Source organism: Apodemus sylvaticus, chromosome 5 (assembly GCF_947179515.1).
Source record: "Apodemus sylvaticus chromosome 5, mApoSyl1.1, whole genome shotgun sequence".
NCBI classification, from domain to species: Eukaryota; Metazoa; Chordata; class Mammalia; order Rodentia; family Muridae; genus Apodemus; species Apodemus sylvaticus.
In genome coordinates this window covers 53,700,494-53,720,235 of record NC_067476.1, presented here as the reverse complement: position 1 = coordinate 53,720,235, position 19,742 = coordinate 53,700,494, and positions in this window count along the sequence as shown.

Genomic DNA, 19,742 nt, shown 5'->3' with positions numbered 1-19,742 from the left:
GCAGTCTACTGGAAAGCCAGAAGGTCTTTGGAAAGGGCTTCCGATACATGCTCACTTGAGGAAGTCGTTTGAAAATGTTGGGTAGCAAAACAAAAGAAGGCTGAGAAAGGAAGAGAGGAAAGCCAGGAAACAACTAAGCAAACCACAAAGCAATGAGTTCAGTCTAACTCAGGGTGGCAACTACATGTCTGAGGAGAGAAAAGATGCCTGGGGGAGAGGAATGGTAGAGACAGAGATGAGAAGAGATATCTGGGGAACAGTAGACATTATAAAGGAAAATGGCCAAAAGACACAACAAAACCAGAAAAACAAATACAAAGCAACACCCCAAAATGAAGAGGTCAAGCTCAGGACCTTTGGAAAGTTCCACCAGACCCCAGAGCATAAAGACCCCTCCCTTCCTGAATTACATTCCTCAGTAAGACCACAGAGGGGACCAACTGATGACCACCGACAGATAACCTTGCTACCTCACTTGATAAGGACCAATCAGTTTAAAAGTCACTATTCTGCCAATCACATTGTGTCTAGTGGCTGAAGCTCTATTCTACCCCTGAACGCTGTATAAAAACTGGCCAAACGAACTGCCTGAGGTCGCTGCCTCTCCTTCAGGTGCAGGATGACCCCTGTGCACTGGAACAATAAATTCCTCTTGCTTTTGAATCGATCCCGGTTCGCATTGTTCACTGGTGGGGGTGTGTGTCACCAGTAGCTAAGGCTCATTAGAGTCCCCTTGTCTCTAGTATGAGGTTTGGTCTTGGAAGGGGTGGGGGCAGTGAGAGACTTGGGCGGGAAGATTGAACAGTTTGAGTGATTGTGGAAGGTCCTGGGAGCCAGGCTTTGAACCCTAACCAGAGTCTGATGAACCCTGAGAACTTGCAGACTCTTCAGGAAAAGGAAGGAAAGCTGAAGACAGCTTTTCAGTAAGTCTGTTGAGAAGTGGGAAGGGTGAGGCTGTTGTGATTCTTCAGGGAGGAGGAAGAAAATAAACCCACAACAGATGGAAGAAAACAACCCCAAAGGCACCTGCAGAAGGGTGGGGATGTGTCTGAGGTTTGGGGTTTATCTAGTTCCCTTGATAGCAGAGACTAAAGTTCATGTGTATTTCCTCCACAGAGGCACTGGTTCTGTAGCAGGCAACTCCTAGTGCTGGCAAGATGTCTCAGTGCAGTAATGAAGAGCCCAGGACGCATAATAGTGACGGAACTCATGAGCTGGAAAACATTCTGAAAGCAGTGCTGAGTTCTTCATCGAACACCTTACACGTTCTCCTTCCTTCAACATCCTTTATGTAGCTATTACACCTATGGACATCCCAGCAATACCAGGAGAGTGAAGTGGACTCTACTTCCTCAACTACTATTTCCACATCTGGTCAAAGGCTTTTGTGACTGGAAATAAACACACCCACTTTTAGGAAAGAACTGTTCAACCCCTCTCTGGACTAGGAGTGTTCAGCATCTTAAGTGCTCTCCTTTTTGAAGTGGAAAAAATGTTATTTTCAAAGAAAGCACTAGATGGCACTTGTGATGTGTTCCATAGTTGCCTCAGCTCCTTTTTGGATAAGGTTGGGGGGGGGGGATGCAATAAATATTAAAATGGGAAAATCATCATTACAATAATGAAGATCAGTATCTTATGATTGTGTTTACTGTGTTACTATGTATGAGCGATATCTTTATGCAGTGTTTGCATTTAAAATCTAGGCTTCGCTTTATGAGAACTGCATGAGGGAACTAACATCTCTAATATATGGAAACCCTTCATCAGTAAAATAATAAAATGAAAAATAATGTTTGATTTATACAGAGGTTCACTGCAGGCTTGTGTTTTTAATGGCTGCCCTCTTCCACTTGCAATATTTCAATTTGTAATAATGAATTGCAAAATAGGTTTCCGATGGCCATCTACTGTATGAAGCCAAATAAGTTATCCTTAATTTAAAAGAAAGCATTACAGCTTAAAGGATTTCTGTGTTCTATTAACAAAAAAAGAAAGGGGAGGGAAGGGAAGGGAATGGAAACAGCAGTTGTTTCTAGAGTTTTACCATCTTTACAGCACTAACAAAGACTTGCACATACATTCTTTTGTGTAGTTCAGTAGTCAGTTCACTAGGCTACTTGCTTAATGATCTCCTGGTCCCACTTTAATGTACAGACATTGTAAGCTTTTAACACAAATGCCAGTTGAAACAGTTCCTATTTAAAGTATATTTTTAAAAAAATGTTGCCAGATACCATGGCAACAAGTGTAGCCTGCAGCCCCAGAGTGGCATCTTACCTCTACCTGTTGTGAAGCTAGCATAGGAAGTCTATGTGTTAGGGTCTCCAACGTCTCTCTCTCTCTCTCTCTCTCTCTCTCTCTCTCTCTCTCTCTCTCTTGGTTGTCCCTTATTTTAAATGTATTTTCCATTGCTGTAGCTTTCTAGGATAATTCAACACAATGAAATTCTTTGGGAACAAGATGGGCTATAAATAATAATTGTGCTAATATGATGTCTTATAATTGCATTAATTTGTAGGTTTAGGATGACATTGACATCCTGAAAGTAGTATCTCATAGAATAGTAAACTCAAGATGTCATAACTGAGAGCTAAATATGCAAAACAGCGGCAAGACTGGGAAACATCTTAGATTTGAGTAAATCCGAGTCTTTGGATACAGGTGATAGGAATGAGTTCTGGATAACTTAAGCACAAAGGGACTTTCATGGTGTGCTCCTCAGGAAGTCACTGAATAGATGGGAGCCTGGGGCCAAGGCTGGACACTCCTGGATTCCAGGCAGCAATAGCAACTTATCTGGGCACTGTTGCCCCATGTCCCCAACCTTGTGTACCTCCCCTCAAGATGAAGGGTATGGCCATCCAGACTCATCTGAAACAGTCTAAGAAAGAGCAATTCTCCCTGACACGGAGCTGCCTCGCCTATGTGCTGAGTCAGGGAAACTTGACTTTTCTTAGCTAAATGTGAAATCACTTCAGTGTGTTCCATTTATTCATAGATTTATAGTCCCCCAAATAGGGGGAACTTAGTCTGAAATAAAAGGCATCTCTTGAAAGGTTGATAAACATAAAATGATACAAGTTTACAAAAAGAAACTGCTCAGTAGTCCCATTGTCTTAAGTCGTGTAAGATGTAACCCCTGAACTGTAGGATGAGAAATACCAAGTTTCATTCTCATTAAGACTACCTGTAAAGGGAAAAGGGAAATCCTATTACCTTAAAAACAGCCCCATGCATCCACACACCACAGGGGGAATTGCATGCATCTGTTATACTACAAAGCTAGAATGTTTGAGTAGTGCCCACCCCACCCACACGTACACATACACATAGGAAAAGACTCAATGTTTCATTGTGGCTTTCATTGGAAAGAGTTGCCACAAATGTAATTAGTCAAGGTTCAAATTGAGCTCTTACTGTATCAAGTCGGGGAAACTATAAATCCAGTGAGTTTCTAGTAAGACACAACAGGACACACAGAAACACTCAGAGGAAAGGCCTGCATGAAGATGAGGGCAGACATTGGAGCAAGTTATCTTAAAGCTAAGGAATACCAAGGATGGCTGGCAGCTACTAGAAGCTATGAGGAATTAGAGTTGCTATTTCCCTCAGAGTCTCCAAAGGAAATAACGCTGCCCACACTTTGGTTTTGGACTTCCGGCCTCCTGAGCGGTACAAGAATACGTACCTTTTGTTTTAAGCTACTCAGTTTATGGCTGTTTTTTAATGTCCTTCTTGGAAACTAGTACAGCTTTAAGAGGTTTCCTTGTGTAAAGTCCTAACTGGTAATGCCATGGATATAGGTGGTTTGCTTGGGGGGGGGGAGGGGTGTCTTAGATTTTACGTTAGTATAAACACATACCTGAATTGTCGGACTCATTAGAGAGGTTTATTTGACTCATGATTGTAGCAGCTGGAAGGCCCACACAGTAGTGATGGAGTCTGGTGAGTGAGTACAGCTCCACCCCACTCCTGGACTGTATCACATGTGATAGAAGTAAAGGGGAAAAGCCACATACAGAAGGGCTGGGCTTGTCGAGTGGCCTCTCACGGTAACAGCATGTTTTGTAGAAAGCCATCCAATCACACGGGCCCTGTCCCACTCCTGCAAGATGGCGTGAATCCATTCCTGAGGACACAGCCTTCATGACTTGATTGTCCTCCACTGGGCCCACTTTTAAAAGGCTGTTTCACCTACCACTGCCACCACTCTAAGGACCCTACCTGCAATACACAGTCACATCTGAATCATCACAACACAGGGCACAGTTATGAAAATGGGTGGCAGGCGAGGGGTTATGTTTCAAAAGAAAATTAGTGCATGGGGAAGGGCCTCAAGCCAGCCCAGGCCTGGCAAACACAGCTCCGGCAGGCAGGCCTTCTCCCTCCCCCATTCCCTCAGCCTTGATTACATTCCTTTTTTTAAATAATTAGATATTTTCTTTATTTACATTTCAAATGTTATCCCCTTTCCTGGTTTCCCCTCCGAAAACACCGTATCCCATCCCCCCTCCCCCTGCTCACCAACTCACCCACTCCTGCTTCCCTGTCCTGGCATTTCCCTACACTGGGGCATTGAGCCTTCTCAGGACCAAGGGCCTTTCCTCCCTTTGATGTCCAACAAGGCCATCCTGTGCTACAGATGCAGCTGGAGCCATGGCTCCCTCCATGGGTTACATTCCTAAACCTAGCCCCAAGGTCCATTCCCTTATTTGGCCAGTTTTTCTTCCTGAGGCTGACTCCCAAGGTCCAGCGATCAAAATATTGAAGTCAAGCAATCAAAAGCCCCTTTGGCTCGCCTAATTAACGCACCCAATTAAAGTCAAACACTTCATCCTAACACAGGATTTCCCCTTTATAAGTCATTTCCCTATAGCCCATGTCTGTCTCCTCTCTATCCAGTGGCAAGCCTTTGTCCCTCAAAGACAAATACTTCTTCTCTCTCTCCCTTGTTCCTTCCCCTTCTCCCTTGTCCTCTATCTCCTGTCTTTGTTTCTTATTCCAGGCTCCTTTTCTCTTTCAGGTACATAAATCTCCTTTGTGTTAAGAACTTGTGAGTCCTGAGCCAATACTGATCCCTCCATAATGGATCATTTAGTTAATTTCTCCCATACAGCTGTTGAGTGCCTCTCGGCACTTTGAAACGAGAGACACACTGGTGAGCACATTAAACCAAGCCAATGCTCTTATGGAAGAGTCGAGTGAGATACATGGAGGGTGAGATCGGGTCTCTGAAAACACACTAGAGGATGGTGTGATCTAAAGTAACAAAGGGTGGGGAAGTCTGTTTGGAGTGAGAGGTAAAACAGAGATGAGCTCTGAGTCATTGGGGAGATATAACCCGGGGAAGAACATTTCAGGTAGCAGAAACCTGTGAAGATTTCAGGAAGAGAAGGAGCCAAGCTGAGTTCTAAAGAGAGACAGGTCATTATGTGCAAGGGGAGGATGGTAAGTAGGAGCCCAGACAGTTACTGTGATGTAAACATGACATCAGGTAAGGCTGTGCAGGAAAAGGGGGCAGTGAGGTGAAGGGTACTTAGACCAGATGACAGAAAGTGGAGATGAGATGCGTTTCTGTGGGACTGTGGAGAAGTGGCTAGTTTGGGCCCTAAGTGAGGTTTGATAGGACGAGTAAGTGGTGGTTTTGTGCTATCTCTTGGTTCATCATTCTTTTTTTTTTTTCTTTTTAAATTTTTATGTTTTTAGTTTTTTCAAGACAGGGTTTCTCTGTGTAGCCCTGGCTGTCCTAGAACTCACTCTGTAAACTAGACTGGCCTCGAACTCAGAAATACCTCTGCCTCCCAAGTGTTGGGATTAAAGGTGTGTGCTACCACAGCACAACTCAAATTTTTACTAAAGCACTACACACACTTACACATGCACCCTTTTATATAAAGACTCTTGGGGCCCAGGAACATTGCATTAGACAGGGAAGCTATCCGCATGCGCTTCTAACACAGACTCATGGGGCCTCCTAATGTAACAGTGCATAAATGCAGGAAAGAAAGACCCAGAAAGGTGAACCCAAGGAAGGCTCTGTGAGACAGGCCTTGAAGATACATAGGCTTGAAGAGTCACATTCCAGACTAGCTAAAGAGGAAAGTGGACAGGAAATGTGTGATATTTAGATGAATAAACTCATCTGAAAGGCTTATAGCATAAATATAAAGTGAAAAAAAACATTAATAAATTGAGGTCATCAAAGTGAAGATGATAGACGGTTTGTTTGTTTGTTTGTTTGTTTTTTGTTGAGACAGAGCCTTACTGTGGAACTGGCTAGGTCTGAACTCACAGGAATCCGCCTTCCTCTGCTTCCTGAGTGCTGGGATTAAAAGCATGAACCACGGTCCAGCAGACATTTTCTGAAAGGGTCGGAGGCTGAAGGGCTTTGTTTTGTTCTGCTCCTTTGAGATAGGGTTTCACTCTAGCCCTGGCCCGAGAAGTCACTATGTAGCCTAGGCTAGCTCTTTCGGCTATGGCAATCCTTCTGCCTCAGTGGAGTATTAGGAGTATAGGTGCGTGCTACCACATCAGCTGTAAAATATTTTACAGACCACGTGCCTCCTCAAGTCTTTCATTGTACCATGAAAGCAGCCATAGAGGACTCTCTTGTGAATGAGCATGGTTGTGTCACTTAAACTTCATAAGAATAGGGGCAGGCTAGAACTGGACCTCAGGCTACACACGTGAGGTAACCCAGTAAACATGTGTTGTTAGGGTTTATGATGTAGCCGTGGGCAGGCAGCATGCTTTATTGGTTCCTTAGTCTGTCTCCGAGTTCCCTCTCTGCCTTCTTCCTGATTTCCAGCCTTTCAGTCTGATACCTGCTTCTTTCCTATAGGCAGGGAGGAGATGCGTTGCCAGATCCTGGAGTCATCTCTGACTGAGCCATCAGCTTCTCATAGTCTCTGCACAGCACCTGCTATTCAGCTCATTCTCAGCCAGCTGCTACGTGGTGTATCTCAGGTTGCACACGTTGATTCCGGGAAGGCATGTGGCCTGATTCAGGCCCTAAGTTCACTGGTGTGTCTGAGAAAGAGGCTTTCTCTCTTTTCAGAGCCACCAAATGGGATGCTCTCTTGCCTCTGAGAAATGGCGAACAGGCACATAACTCGGCTTCATTTTCACTGTTACTAGAGGAGCCGTGTTTAGAACAAAGGCAGAGCAGAAAATTGACAAGCTGGCAGGTTTGTCATGACACTTGAGATGTTGAATCAAACCAACATGCAGTGGCCCTTTCATTTATGTGTATCTGTTTTACTTTATGTGCACGAATGTTTTGCCTGTATTCACGTGCACCACGTGTGTGCACCGTGTCCACAGAAGTAAGTAGACAGCAGCAGACCCCATGGAACTGGGGTAAGAGCTGGTTGCGAGCTGCTGGGTGGGTGCTGAGCACCCTGGCCAGTGCACACATGAAGCCCCAGCGAGAGCCACAAGTGCCTTGCACTGCCTCTCTAACCCTAAGGTGTTTAGCTGCGACTGTCAACCTGACAGAATGTAGAATCACCTGAGAAGAGGATCTTAATGAGGGATTGCCTAGATCAGGCTGGCCTCTGGGGGTGTCTGTAGAAGCTTATCTTGACTTTGTTAATCGGCATGGGAAAGCCCCGCCCACCATGGGCATCACCATTCCCTAGATGTGAGCCCTACAAAAGTGAGCGGTGGAGATGATGCATGGATGCATTCATTCTCTCTCTGCCCTTGGTCGTTGGATATGTCTAGCTGTTTCAAGTTCCTGCCTTGATTTCCCCCTCCGTTGTGCACTATAACCTGGGATTGTAAATGAAGCCTTACCTTTCTCTCTTAGCATTGTCTTTACCAGAGTATTTCATTGCAGCAAGACTAAAACGCAACCCCGGGGCTGAGCTGCCTCCATGGTTAAAGTGGTTACCACACAAACATGAAGACTGGAGTTTGGCTCCTCAGTCACCTCATGAGTGCTGGGTGGCTGGCTGGGATGGCCTCTCTGTAACTGTAACCTCTGAAGGCAGAGACGGGAGATCCCTAGAGCTCACTGGCTAGCAAGACTTGAGTGGCTATCCCTGGGTTTGACTGAGGGAATTTAATGAATGAGATAGAACAGTAATTGAGGATGATTCCTAACATCAACTCAGTCTGCACATGTTCACAGACACATATGTTCACAAATATGCATATATACACATGCAAATGGAAAGAAAAACCAGCCAAACACAACCCTAGCATCTATCTATCTTGGACTTTCAGTTTTTGTTAGAAAAGAAACACTTTTCTTGCAGATGTCCAACTGAGTTGAGTTTTCTATTGCTTCAAAATTGGATATTCCATTGTCCCTGAAAAATAGTATGAAATGAGCAGACAAGGAACTTGGTGAACGTGATGAAAGTGGCAGTAAGAAAAGGAAGAGCGTTAGACAACCTTGGTCATCAGAAAGGGAGAATCTATACGGGAGGCTCCTCTACACCAGTCTGGCCAGTCTTTCTACACTGAACATGAAACAAAGGAACAGCGCGTGGGGAAGTTGCAACCACCCACAAAAAAACCCATGTAAGATGTCAAACCAGAATGTTAAAGACAAAACAGACATTTACTTGAGGGCTTATGCAATCCTAGTCCAATAGATGATCTCACCCTTGTAAGGAAAGAAATGAACTAGCTCACCACAAAATCTGTAACCAGGTCTATAAAACGCTGTGTAGAACTGGAAGAAGACGGGGAAAAAAGAAATACCTGCAACACCTGGATGACTAGGAAGAAGTCATGGCTTGTAGCTTGGCATGGAGGAGGTGCTAGATGAAGAACAAAAAGGGAGAGGAGGGGGACCCAGATGCTAGCTGGCAAAGCTCTCCTCGGAGGATGAGGTAGGACCGATCGGGACCAATCCATTGATATGAAAGTTCTGAAAGTCCCAGGGGGTGAGTGGGCAGGTGACACGGATGGGAATTGCTGGGAAGAAAGGCCAGCCTCATTGAGACCCTTCAAATTCCACCGATAAGAAGAGGACTATAGGAAAGAGGAGTGAAAATGGAAAAAGGGAGATTAGAAGGAGGGGCAATTGAGGAAAGAAAGATGAAGTCTGGGGTCATGAGAGGAAAGCCAGAGAGGCTTTCCAAAAGAAGTGAGGGTGAGTCAAAGGCAGAGGAAGGCCATTTCTCAGGAATTCAGGGTTCATTGGGTGCAAGATAGTGAAGAGGACCTACTTTTCTGCACATCTACCTCCGTTTTATACCTAATTAGACAAAGTATTACGTTTAAATTATCTCAGTTATGCAATAGGGCATTGTTGTTATTTTCAAGTTAAAAGGCATGAGGTAACATTAAGTTCAGAGTATCTCAAAATGTCAAAATGAAAAGCTGGAGAGAAAAAGATTACAAGAAGAAATTTTCAAACGTTATGAAGAACCAATGTGCCTGGCAGAAAGTCTGACAACTTCCTTCTTTGAGCTTCTGAACACACAGCAATGAGAGGGGAGACGCTAAAAAGAGGGCAGCTGGAGAAGTCTGGGTCTGATTCTAGTTTCAACAAATAAGGAAGGATCTGGGAAGTCCCATTCTAATGAATGATGATGATGATAATAATAATAATAACCCTAAAACCCAACAACTTCACTAGATCCATCAGAGAGGCAGAGTCTTGGGATACAGATGGAGACAGAAACCAGTGCATTTGGATGAGGGGGTGCAGAGTCTGTGAGCTTACATGACAAAGGGACTCAAGGAAGCACTCAAAGCCAATGTGTGACTAAACCCAGGGCCTTGAGATGGAGAGAGCGTCCACGATTAACCAGATGAACCCAGCCTAAACATTGAAAGTAGAAAATGTGTCTGTGAGCTGTGGTCACAGGAACATGATTCCATGGAAGAAAGGCCAGGGTTTTGCAACCTAGCTGGTTTTGAAAATTGAGGAAGAGGTTCAAAGGCCAAGGAATGTGGGTGGCTTCTGGAACCTGGGCTGCGACACTTCCCTAAAACCTTTGGAAGAGACCAGTACGGTGGAGGCTTTGACTTTAACCCAGATGTGGGGCCACTGACTTCTAGAGTTGTAAAGCAATAAGTTCACAAGCTTTCAAGTCACTACAAGCTTTGTAATTCATTATATAAAAGTAGAAATTAAACAAACACAATATGCTTTAAGATTTTTCTAGACTCCCCAGTGCCTACCAAAGAACCCAACAGTTCTGAAGAGTTAGTTGTGGCTGGGTTTTCCTCAGGAGATACACCATTTAGGAATCCTCAGTGGCTACTCCACTGGAGTCAGAAAGTTTTCTGGCTAGGCAGAAGGCCCATTGTATTGGCTGGTTTTGAGTGTCAACTTGACACAGGCTGGAGTTATCACAGAGAAAGGAGCTCCAGTTGGGAAAGTACCTCCATGAGATCCAGCTGTGGGGCATTTTCTCAATTAGTGATCAAGGAGGAGGGCCCTTCGTGGGTGGTGCCATCCCTGGGCTGGTGGTCTTGGGTTCTTTAAGAAAGCAAGCTGAACAAGCCAGGGGAAGCTAGCCAGTAAGAAACATCCCTCCATGGCCTCTGCATCAGCTCTTGCTTCCTGACCTGCTTGAGTTCCAGTCCTGACTTCCTTTGGTGATAAACTGCAATGTGGAAGTGTAAGCTAAATAAACCCTATCCTCCCCAACTTGCATCTTGGTCATGATGTTGTGCAGGAATAGAAACTCTGACTAAGACAGCCATTCACTGGGTCAAGGCACATGCTGGCTCCTGGGAAAAGATGCCTAAATCTCCTGCAGAAGTCCTCACACTGAGTTTGCCACTCCTAAGTAATGTAGTGCTTATGCCCAGGACAGAATTGCAAACTGTGACTGCAGTGACTCACAAGGCTTGAAGAAAAAGTGTAACTTGGGCTGGGCTGAGGTTTCCATGAAAAGAGGGAACACCGAGTACTTTACATCTGGCTATAAGAAAGTGGAAGAGAGATTCAGACCCACAACCAGTCCTTCCTCCCTCCTCCCTCCTCCCTCCTCCCTCCTCCCTCCTTCCTCCCTCCTTTCTTCCTTCCTCCCTCCCTCCTTCCTTCCTTCCTTCCTTCCTTCCTTCCTTCCTTCCTTCCTTCCTTCCTTCCTTTCTATAAGACAAAGCCTTATACTTGCTCTGTAACCAAAGACGACCTTTGAACTTCTGATCTTCCTACCTCTACTTCCTAAATGTTGATGACATAAGTGTAGTCCTGAGGCTGGAACCCAGTGTTCCATGCATATGAGACACTCTACCAACGCAGCTACATTCCCCGCCCTAGCCACTTAATTCCAGATGCTGTTTCAGGCAATTCTGTGTCTGGCTAGGACTCCGTGATGGGTGGGATCTACATGGCCTGAGATGTTATAGATCATAAACCTTGCCTTTATGTAGAATGCTGCAAAGGGATTCACAGCGCGGCACAGAGGAGAGTCAGGGACTTGGAATCCAAGATCTCAGGGCAGTGGACTTCTGGATTATTCCAGGGTGGATAGATTCCAAATGGTAGGCATATGTATCAGTCTGTGCTTTTATACTGAGGAAACTGGCCTGGGAGAGAAGGGCACAGGTTAGTGAGGCAGCAAAGGACTGTCTGCCACCTGCCAGCAGCCAAAGGAGCGCTTCCCATCCCATCGCACCTTCCCCTCCCCTCCCTCCTACTCTGGGAGGGCTGCGGTGGCACTGGGAAGTGGGAAGAAGAGCATCACTTGGGCCCACATAACTACCAGTCCCCTAGAAGGAGGAAAACAAGCCCGACACAGATAACTCCATTTCCAAGATGGCTCTTTTGCTAGGATGACTTTTGACTGTTGGAAGAACTGGGGAGAACTGTAAGCCTGGCTGCACTGGTGTAAGTGATAGTCTCCAGAAGGTAGAGAGGGGACTGAGGAGCTGACACCGAGGACCCCTGATTCTGACGGGTTAGAGCACAGTGCATAGATGCACCAAGTCGATAACAATGAGAATCTGAATCGATCCTGAGGGCGGGTAGAAGACGGCAGGGTTGAGTGATCACAAGCGATCTAACTAACTCCAAATTCGACCTGAGAACGGGGGAGGGCCGGAGGATGTGAGAGGCCAGAACAGCGTGCAGCTGTGGGAACACCTTCCAGGAATTTCATCTAAAGCTTTCTTTCTGCGAGGCGGTTGGCTTTTCGTTAGACCTAACGTGGAACTGTGGAATGACTTGTACAAGGGCATCTCCAAGGCCCTGGCAGACATTAGATAGGGTGAGAATTGTACTAGACATTTGACAAACATCTAATCACCTACCCATGGTGAGAGGGACCACACATGCTATCAGCCCTGTATCTTCAGTGTGGGAAAAAATACGTTGACTTTAAGATAACTTGTATTTCCAGTCGCTGATACTGTTCTTGTTATCTTCCTTCAACACCTTTTGTAGATTTTAAAATCTCTTTGTACATTTTTTCTATTTTATTTGATTTTCTCTTGGGGGACTTTTGATGTTGACTGTATGAGGAGTTCCTGAGGTGTGAAGGAGCTTTCTAAGCTTTGGATCTAACATGGGGCTTCAGTGACAGATGGGCATGGTACCAAGTGGAAAAAAATTTAAAAGGCACGACTTTCAAGGGGGAAAAATGTAAGTGGAGGTTGTCAAACACTCGGCGCAGAAAGACTTCTTACATAAAACAACAAACACACAAGTCTCCAAGGAGATTAGACAAGAGCCATATTTTAGAAAATAACATCTCTAGGGGGAAAGTAAGAGGAATTATAACTATTTCTCAAAAGCTAAAATTTGAAGAGATGGTGAAATGACCGCACTGGAGACTTCCTGCATAACCCACAGTACAGCCTATGGATCAGAAAATTACTTCATCCAGTTGCACCTATGACATGGACTTTCTGAGTGGGGTTTAGGAATGGCACTGCAGTGACAACGGGCATGAAGGTCGACAGGAGTGGGGACAGCAGTTGTTTTGCTTTGCTTTTCCACACAAAGGTCAAACCAAAAAAGCACTAGCAGCCGCCACTGCCGCAGAGCTCTGAAGGATGCCAGATGCTGTGGGCCTTTTTCCTAGTGTGGGAATCTCCCCAAGAGGGTTCTGATACTCTAGAAAAATACTTCTGTCTTCTTCTTATACAAATATGCATGCCTGTTCTGAAGCACATTTGCGATTTCTAGAATTTGCATTAGAATCATCTGTAGAAGCTGAAATATATTATATATAAATATATACGTGTTCACGTGTATGCATATACACATATATCACATCCCAGACATGATGGCAATGGTGTTGATTTAGAAACTTTGTCTGGAGGCCTGGCATCTGTGTGTCCTTCATGTCTGAAGGCCTGGTTAGGAATTAGCAGGACAGAGTTTTAGATTTTTAGCTTTGACTAAATAAGAGAACTGTTAATCCTTACAACTGCTCACCAATACCTCATTCTTCTTTCTCTTTATTCATTTGATTTTTCTAGGACTTCATTAAACCAACACAGTAGAATCATGTGGAGATGCCACAATTGCTGCCCTCATATAACAATAAAGAGATGAGAAAGCTGAGATTTGAGGAGCAGAGGAAGCCCTGAGTGAGTGAGTGAGTGAGTGAGTGAGTGAGTGAGTGAGTGAGTATTGTGGACATGGTTACAGTCATGGTGAGGACCAAGGCCTGGGACCCAGGGGAAACTGGCAAAGCCTTTCCCCATATGGGTCAAGCTCAAAAGGGGCAAAGCCTTCTTTTCCTGGACCAAGTATGCATGTTTACAAGCAATGAACCAGTTTATACAAAGACTAGGAACTACAGCTTCCTCCTGCCAGATGTTTACAGCCTGAGACTGCATGTCACAGACATCGCCTGTGAAGACCAGCCAGCTCCTCCTTCTGTGTTATACGTAGTAAACACCCTAAGGTTCCAGGTTGCTGGCTGAAGTACGTTCTCTCTATCAGAGCACATGCACCCACCCTGGCCCCAGCTTTTCTGTGTGTGTACCTGCGTGTCCATAATTTCCTCATTCCCGCAATGCTCCTAGTCAGCGTTCTTGGCCCAAGCTTTGTCGGTGGCAGCACTGAGACATATGAAAAGATGGCGAGAATGAGAAACAATGAGAAGTAATGAAAGGATCAGGCGGTGGTGGCGCCCACCTTAACCCCAGCACCAGGGAAGCAGAGGCAGGCGGGTCTCTGAGCTCAGTGCCAGCCTGGTCTACAGAGTGAATTCTAGGACAGCCAGGGCTACACAGAGAAACCCTGTCTTAAAAAAATCAAAGAGAGAAAGAGAGAGTCAGAGACAGAGACACTGATACACAGAGACACAGAGAGACACAGACACAGAGAGAGACACACACGAGGTCGGGGGCAGGGAGGAGGGAAAAAGAAAGAAAATATTGAAAGCACGTTAAGTCTAAGGCATAAGGAGGAAACTACAGAAATGCTGTTTGGCAAAGCAGTCAGCCCCTACAAGCTCGATCTAAGTCCCACCCCAGATGCCTCTTACGACACAGCTTTCTGTTTAGCTCAGTGAAACTGTTCCTCAGCTCTTTATTTCCTTTTCCAAGAGCAGAGAAGAGACTTCTCCTGAGTTGTTTTGGAATTATTTTCAATGCTGTGCCCTACCACTTGAGGTATCTAGCTAGTTCCATGAAAACTTTCTCTTTTCCAGTCTCCTCACAGGCTAGGCTCTGTGTAGAAGTCACACTCCCTTCCTGGCTTTGCTCTTCCCACAGGAGCAAAAGAATTTTGGACAGACTAGGAAAATGGTGGTTCTCTCTGTACTCAAAATACTCATGCTGAATAGGTGAAGGGAAAGGTAAACAGGTCTCCATTTTCTTGGAATCTGTGCTTGTATGTAAGTGCCCGTGTTTACATACTGTGCCAAGGTCATCCAATATGACTACAACAAATTAAATCAGGCCAGCCGGAGGATCCACAGCAAAATTTAAGCTGTGACAAATTTATTGAGAGCAATTAGACTTTCTATACCTTTATCAGAAATAGAATGTAGTGGTGATTGCCAGGATCAATACAATTGTAGCTACTGGGATACAATGAAGTTCGCAGGATGTACAAGATTAATGTCTAAGAGCAATTCTCCCATCAAGCTTCCATGCTTCCTTGACTATTAAAAGAACATTCAGAAAAACAAAAATCAGCTCCAGTGTACGGGAATGCCAGAACAGGGAAGTAGGAGTGGATGGGTTGGTGAGCAGGGGGATGGGACAGGGGGCCTTTGGAGGAAAATGAGGAAAGGGGATAACATTTTAAATGTAAATGAAGAAAATATCTAATAAAAAAGAAAATTAAAAAAACAAACAACCCCCCCCCACACACACACACACCATGAACACTTCACTGCCTAAGGGAATTTCTCAAACTCTGAAAGGCCTATAGGGCCCCAGGAGCCTCAGATTCTACCCTGAAAAACCTGTGACCTCAAGACCTCAAGGCCAGACCAACTCCACGGGGCGTCCTGCATATGAATAGATAGCGTCCCAAATTGTCAGCATAATATGAGTGACAAACTCCTAAAGCTACGTTGATGCAAAGTCATTTTCATTTAACCATCAACCTCTGTTCTCTAGCACCTTTTCAGACGGTACAGTTGGGAAAGATTATATGCAGCTGGAAGTGAGGGACACCTGGGAGCAGGGGCATGGCTGTGGGGGACACCTGGGAGCGGGGGCATGGCTGTGGGGGACACCTGGGAGCAGGGGCATGGCTGTGATCTCAGGTGAGGGTCAGTGACCCTTCCCCCCACTCCTGCCAGAGAATGTTAAGAGCTCAACATGGTGAAGACATGGGCAATCATCTCTTCTCTAAGAACAGAGTTCCACACAGATTTGGTCATCATATTTACTCTGTGTCACAGCCAAAGATGAGTTCTCATTTATTGTCCCGGAAACTCTCAGTTCCAAAACCATCCAGTTACTCCTCTGCCAAACAGAGAGTTATATTTAGATAACTCCCCCTCTACTGCTACTTTCCTTTCCAGTGAAGGAGGCAGCCTACGAAAGAGCAAAACAGGTATTTCCATTTTTAAATGACTCTCTACATTATAGCATTCACAGGTTTGTTAGGTTTTGCCCCAAGAGTCAGAATCCAGCAAGTATTTATCAAGTACTTGTTGTATGGCAAGTCATGGCAATCAGTAGTACACAAAAGCATGGTGAGAAGCAACGTGGACATCCATCCAAGGGAAGGGAAGGATCTGCACCTTCCTGCAGAGACTGGGCCCCTAATGCATTTCCTTGACATTCTTGCTTAGGCGAATACTTCCAGGGGTAGAGATAGATTGAGCTAAAGATATGAAATCTCTAATTCCCCAACTTTTTCTCCTTCCTTGGGTGGTTTACCCCAGTGTTCTACCTAGAATCTTCCAAATAAAAGTTTTTTTATTTTTTTTTTAAAAAATTAACCTTGTTACTCCAAAGCAAAGGTAAAAAATCTGAAGTTTTCCTCAATTCCTCTTTCTGGTATACAAAACTGGTTAGTTTTAGAGCCTAATCTTAGATACCACCTGAATTTAAAAATGCTTTGTGCAGGTTCTGTCTTTTGGAACTGCCGGTTAAGTTGGTCAGCGAGCAATTGCAGGCTCAGAAAAGGAGACAAGTGTGTCTCTTTCTTTTTGCGTTCTTTCAAAATAAAGTGGTCAAAAGAAAACCACAAGTATGAAGAAACTAAGACTTGAAACAGACTGTCTGTGGCCTCTAAACTTTCTACTTGATGGTTTCTGCATCCTGTCCTAATCTAAGTCACTGATTTTACTTGAAGTTTCACAACCTAATTCTGTTTTCATGGTTTCCCTGCTTGACTTTGTACGTGCTGGTGCAGGCCCTGGCCCCCCTTCTTTATTCAGATTTGAACCTTGCTGGAGGTCAGTAATAAAATCAATAGCCTGGTGAGCCGGTCAGGCCCCACCTCCTCTTGTTGCTTTTGTGTAGGTATCTCAGTGCCCCCTGAAAGGGAGAGGAGAGACAATGATGTCTTAGGTGAAAGCATGCATACCTGTGAGCACAGGGCAGAGGCCTTAAAACGACCTGAAATTAAGTTAAGTTAGAGCATTTGCGACAAAGAAGTAAACCATTTAGATGCATCTTAAAATCAGGCTGCAAAATTAAGCCAAGTGGAAAGCTGGAAAAAGAAGAAATCAGTTACTGAAGTGAAATAGCTACATGACAGTTCTTTATAGCAAGGAACTCACACTGAATAGAACACTTCAACCTCCTGGTTAGCTGGTAGGCAAGGGAGGCAATTATAATTTATTCAGCCATTCAAAAGCCATTTATAGAATGCCTATCATATGTCAAAGAAAGCACTCATCTAAGCTCTAAGGATAAAAAGATTACAAGCGCAGGCCTTTGCCTTCTCTAAGTTTATATACCACACTGTGTCAATGTTCCTAAATTGTTCTAGTGTGTGGTGGTTTTTCATGCTTACCTGTTTTTACAAATAGTAGTTGAATAAAAGAGTAATTATTAAGTCTTGTTCACAATTTCCTTATAACCAAAGAAAGTGCCTTATGACTTATTGTAGACTTTGGTCTTTTTGAGTTTTATTTTCAAAGTCTAATCATAATTCAGATTGAGTGAACAGGCGAAGGTGAGAGAGCTAACTATAAGCAGACACTGACATATCAAGTGTAAAGCAATGGATTGCTGACATAACTGGTTGTGAACACTCATGTGTACGTGTGCTGATGCCTTAAGTATTGTCAGCTCACAGAACACTGAAGTGCTTTCATTCTTTCCTCTAGGAGTGGGCTCTGAAGTCTGCGGATTTTAACCAAATGTCTAAACTCCCAGGACCTCCGATGGAAGGAAGGATAACTCTAAGAAATTATTATACATAATGCCGCAGGGTTTCTGATTTTAGGTAACCAAATTTACTCTTTGTAACCCCTTCCTCCTTTGTAAATGCATTGAAATAGTTTTTCACTTACAGATAGCAGAATTTTAGAGCTAGAAAATATATTAGAAACTCTATCCGGCTTCTTTCTCTTTATTTTAGTGGATGAGGACAAGGTTAACATTTACTACCTCAGCCGGGCAGTGGTGGCACACGCCTGTAATCCCAGCACTCTGGGAGGCAGAGGCAGGCAGATTTCTGAGTTCGAGGCCAGCCTGGTCTACAGAGTGAGTTCCAGGACAGCCAGGGCTATACAGAGAAACCCTGTCTCGGAAAAACCAAATCCCCCCCCCCCAAAAAAACCAAACCAAACAAAAAAAAAAAAACCCAGAACATTTACTACCTCCTCTTCTTTACCTCTCTCAGCTGTCCAGCTCTACACATAGCACTATTCTTTTGTAATACTCCTCAAACTTACTCCATTTTTACTGCCATTAGTCCAGAGTAGGTCATTTCCTTGTCTTGGCCAGTCCCAAAGCCACCATATTCTTTTTCCTGCCTTTCTTTCATTTCTCCACTAGCCCTGAGAAAGCTTCCAGATCATATAGCACAAAATCCACTGAAATGTTCCAGTGGGGGGGGGGGGGATTGTGCCAATCTTACTGTGTGGTCAAAGGATAAACTAAGCTAAGCTAAACACAAGGAACTCCCACAGATTAGCCTTAACTTTCCTTTCTAGGCCTATCTTTCAATCATCTTTCAAAAGTCAAAGTTCACTGAATATTTAGTTTAACTAATCTTCATAGTTTCTAAGCAGAAATCTATTTAGCCTTGAGATAACAGATGCACTGATTTTTTTTAAAAGTAGTCAGGTTAAAGTGAGAAAGACAAAGAATGAGCCAAAAGGGAGTAGGCTACATTTTAAAATCATTTCAGTTCTGCTCCCCGTCCTTAGGCTTCATATCCTTCAGCCAGCTCTTGACATACTAGGCTTTTTCTTATCAACCATATAGTAATTTAATTTAAAAGTGCAAATAGTATGGTATTTTGTACTAAAATTGCATAGATTAATAGGACCTGGTAGTTGCCAGACAAAACAGTTAAATTTGCAAAGCAAGATTTTTTTTTTGAAGAAATACTTGCAAAATCACTGAGATCAGACTTTAATTAGAAATAATTGTTTCACTTAGAAGTCATTTTGTCTCTTCATTTTCACACGTTGACTTCAAGAAACCCCAGTAGATTTCCAAGAATACTAGGGATTCCTGTTAGTAAGCTAAGACAATACAGCCAGAATTCCTCCATAATAGAAATAGAAGCAGTCACCCCTGGCAATGTATTCTAAATCAAACACACAACTAAAGCTTATATTTTAATCTCTTTTGATTTAGGAAGCTCAAGATCATGCTACCTTTAAGAAAGGTAGAAGGCAGGGTTTGAACTCACATCCTTACATTTATAACTCTATACTATGCAATGACAGGGCTAACCTAGTGAGGAATTGACAGGATTACTAGAGGCTGAGGTTAACCGAAAGGATTATGATAGGCCTTCCTGAGTCTGAGCAGAGGCGGGGGAAACCAACACTGCCAATCCCCACCGCGGCAGCCATCTTGTAGGAGGAGAAAAGCCGGAAGTACGGCTACTGGAGACCCGCGGCCTTGTGGCTCTGGCTGTGTGGGCGGGCCTCGGGCACCGGGGAGGAACGCTGTCGCTTGTCCTTGGGGGTGGGGCCTATAGGCGAGGTGGCGGGGCCTATAGACGAGGTGGCAACCCTCATTCCTGCCTTCTGGCTAGGGGCGGGGCCTTAGGGTGGAGCCCTAGGGCGGAGTGCGTTGTATCACTGGAGCTTGGAGGGTGTGGCCTTGACGCTGGGGTGGAGATTCGGAATGCGGACCTCCATGCTGGAGGCGGGGCCTCGTGTGGGGCGGAGCCCTGTCAGAGCTTGGGGGCGGAGCCTCACGGCAGAGTGGAGACC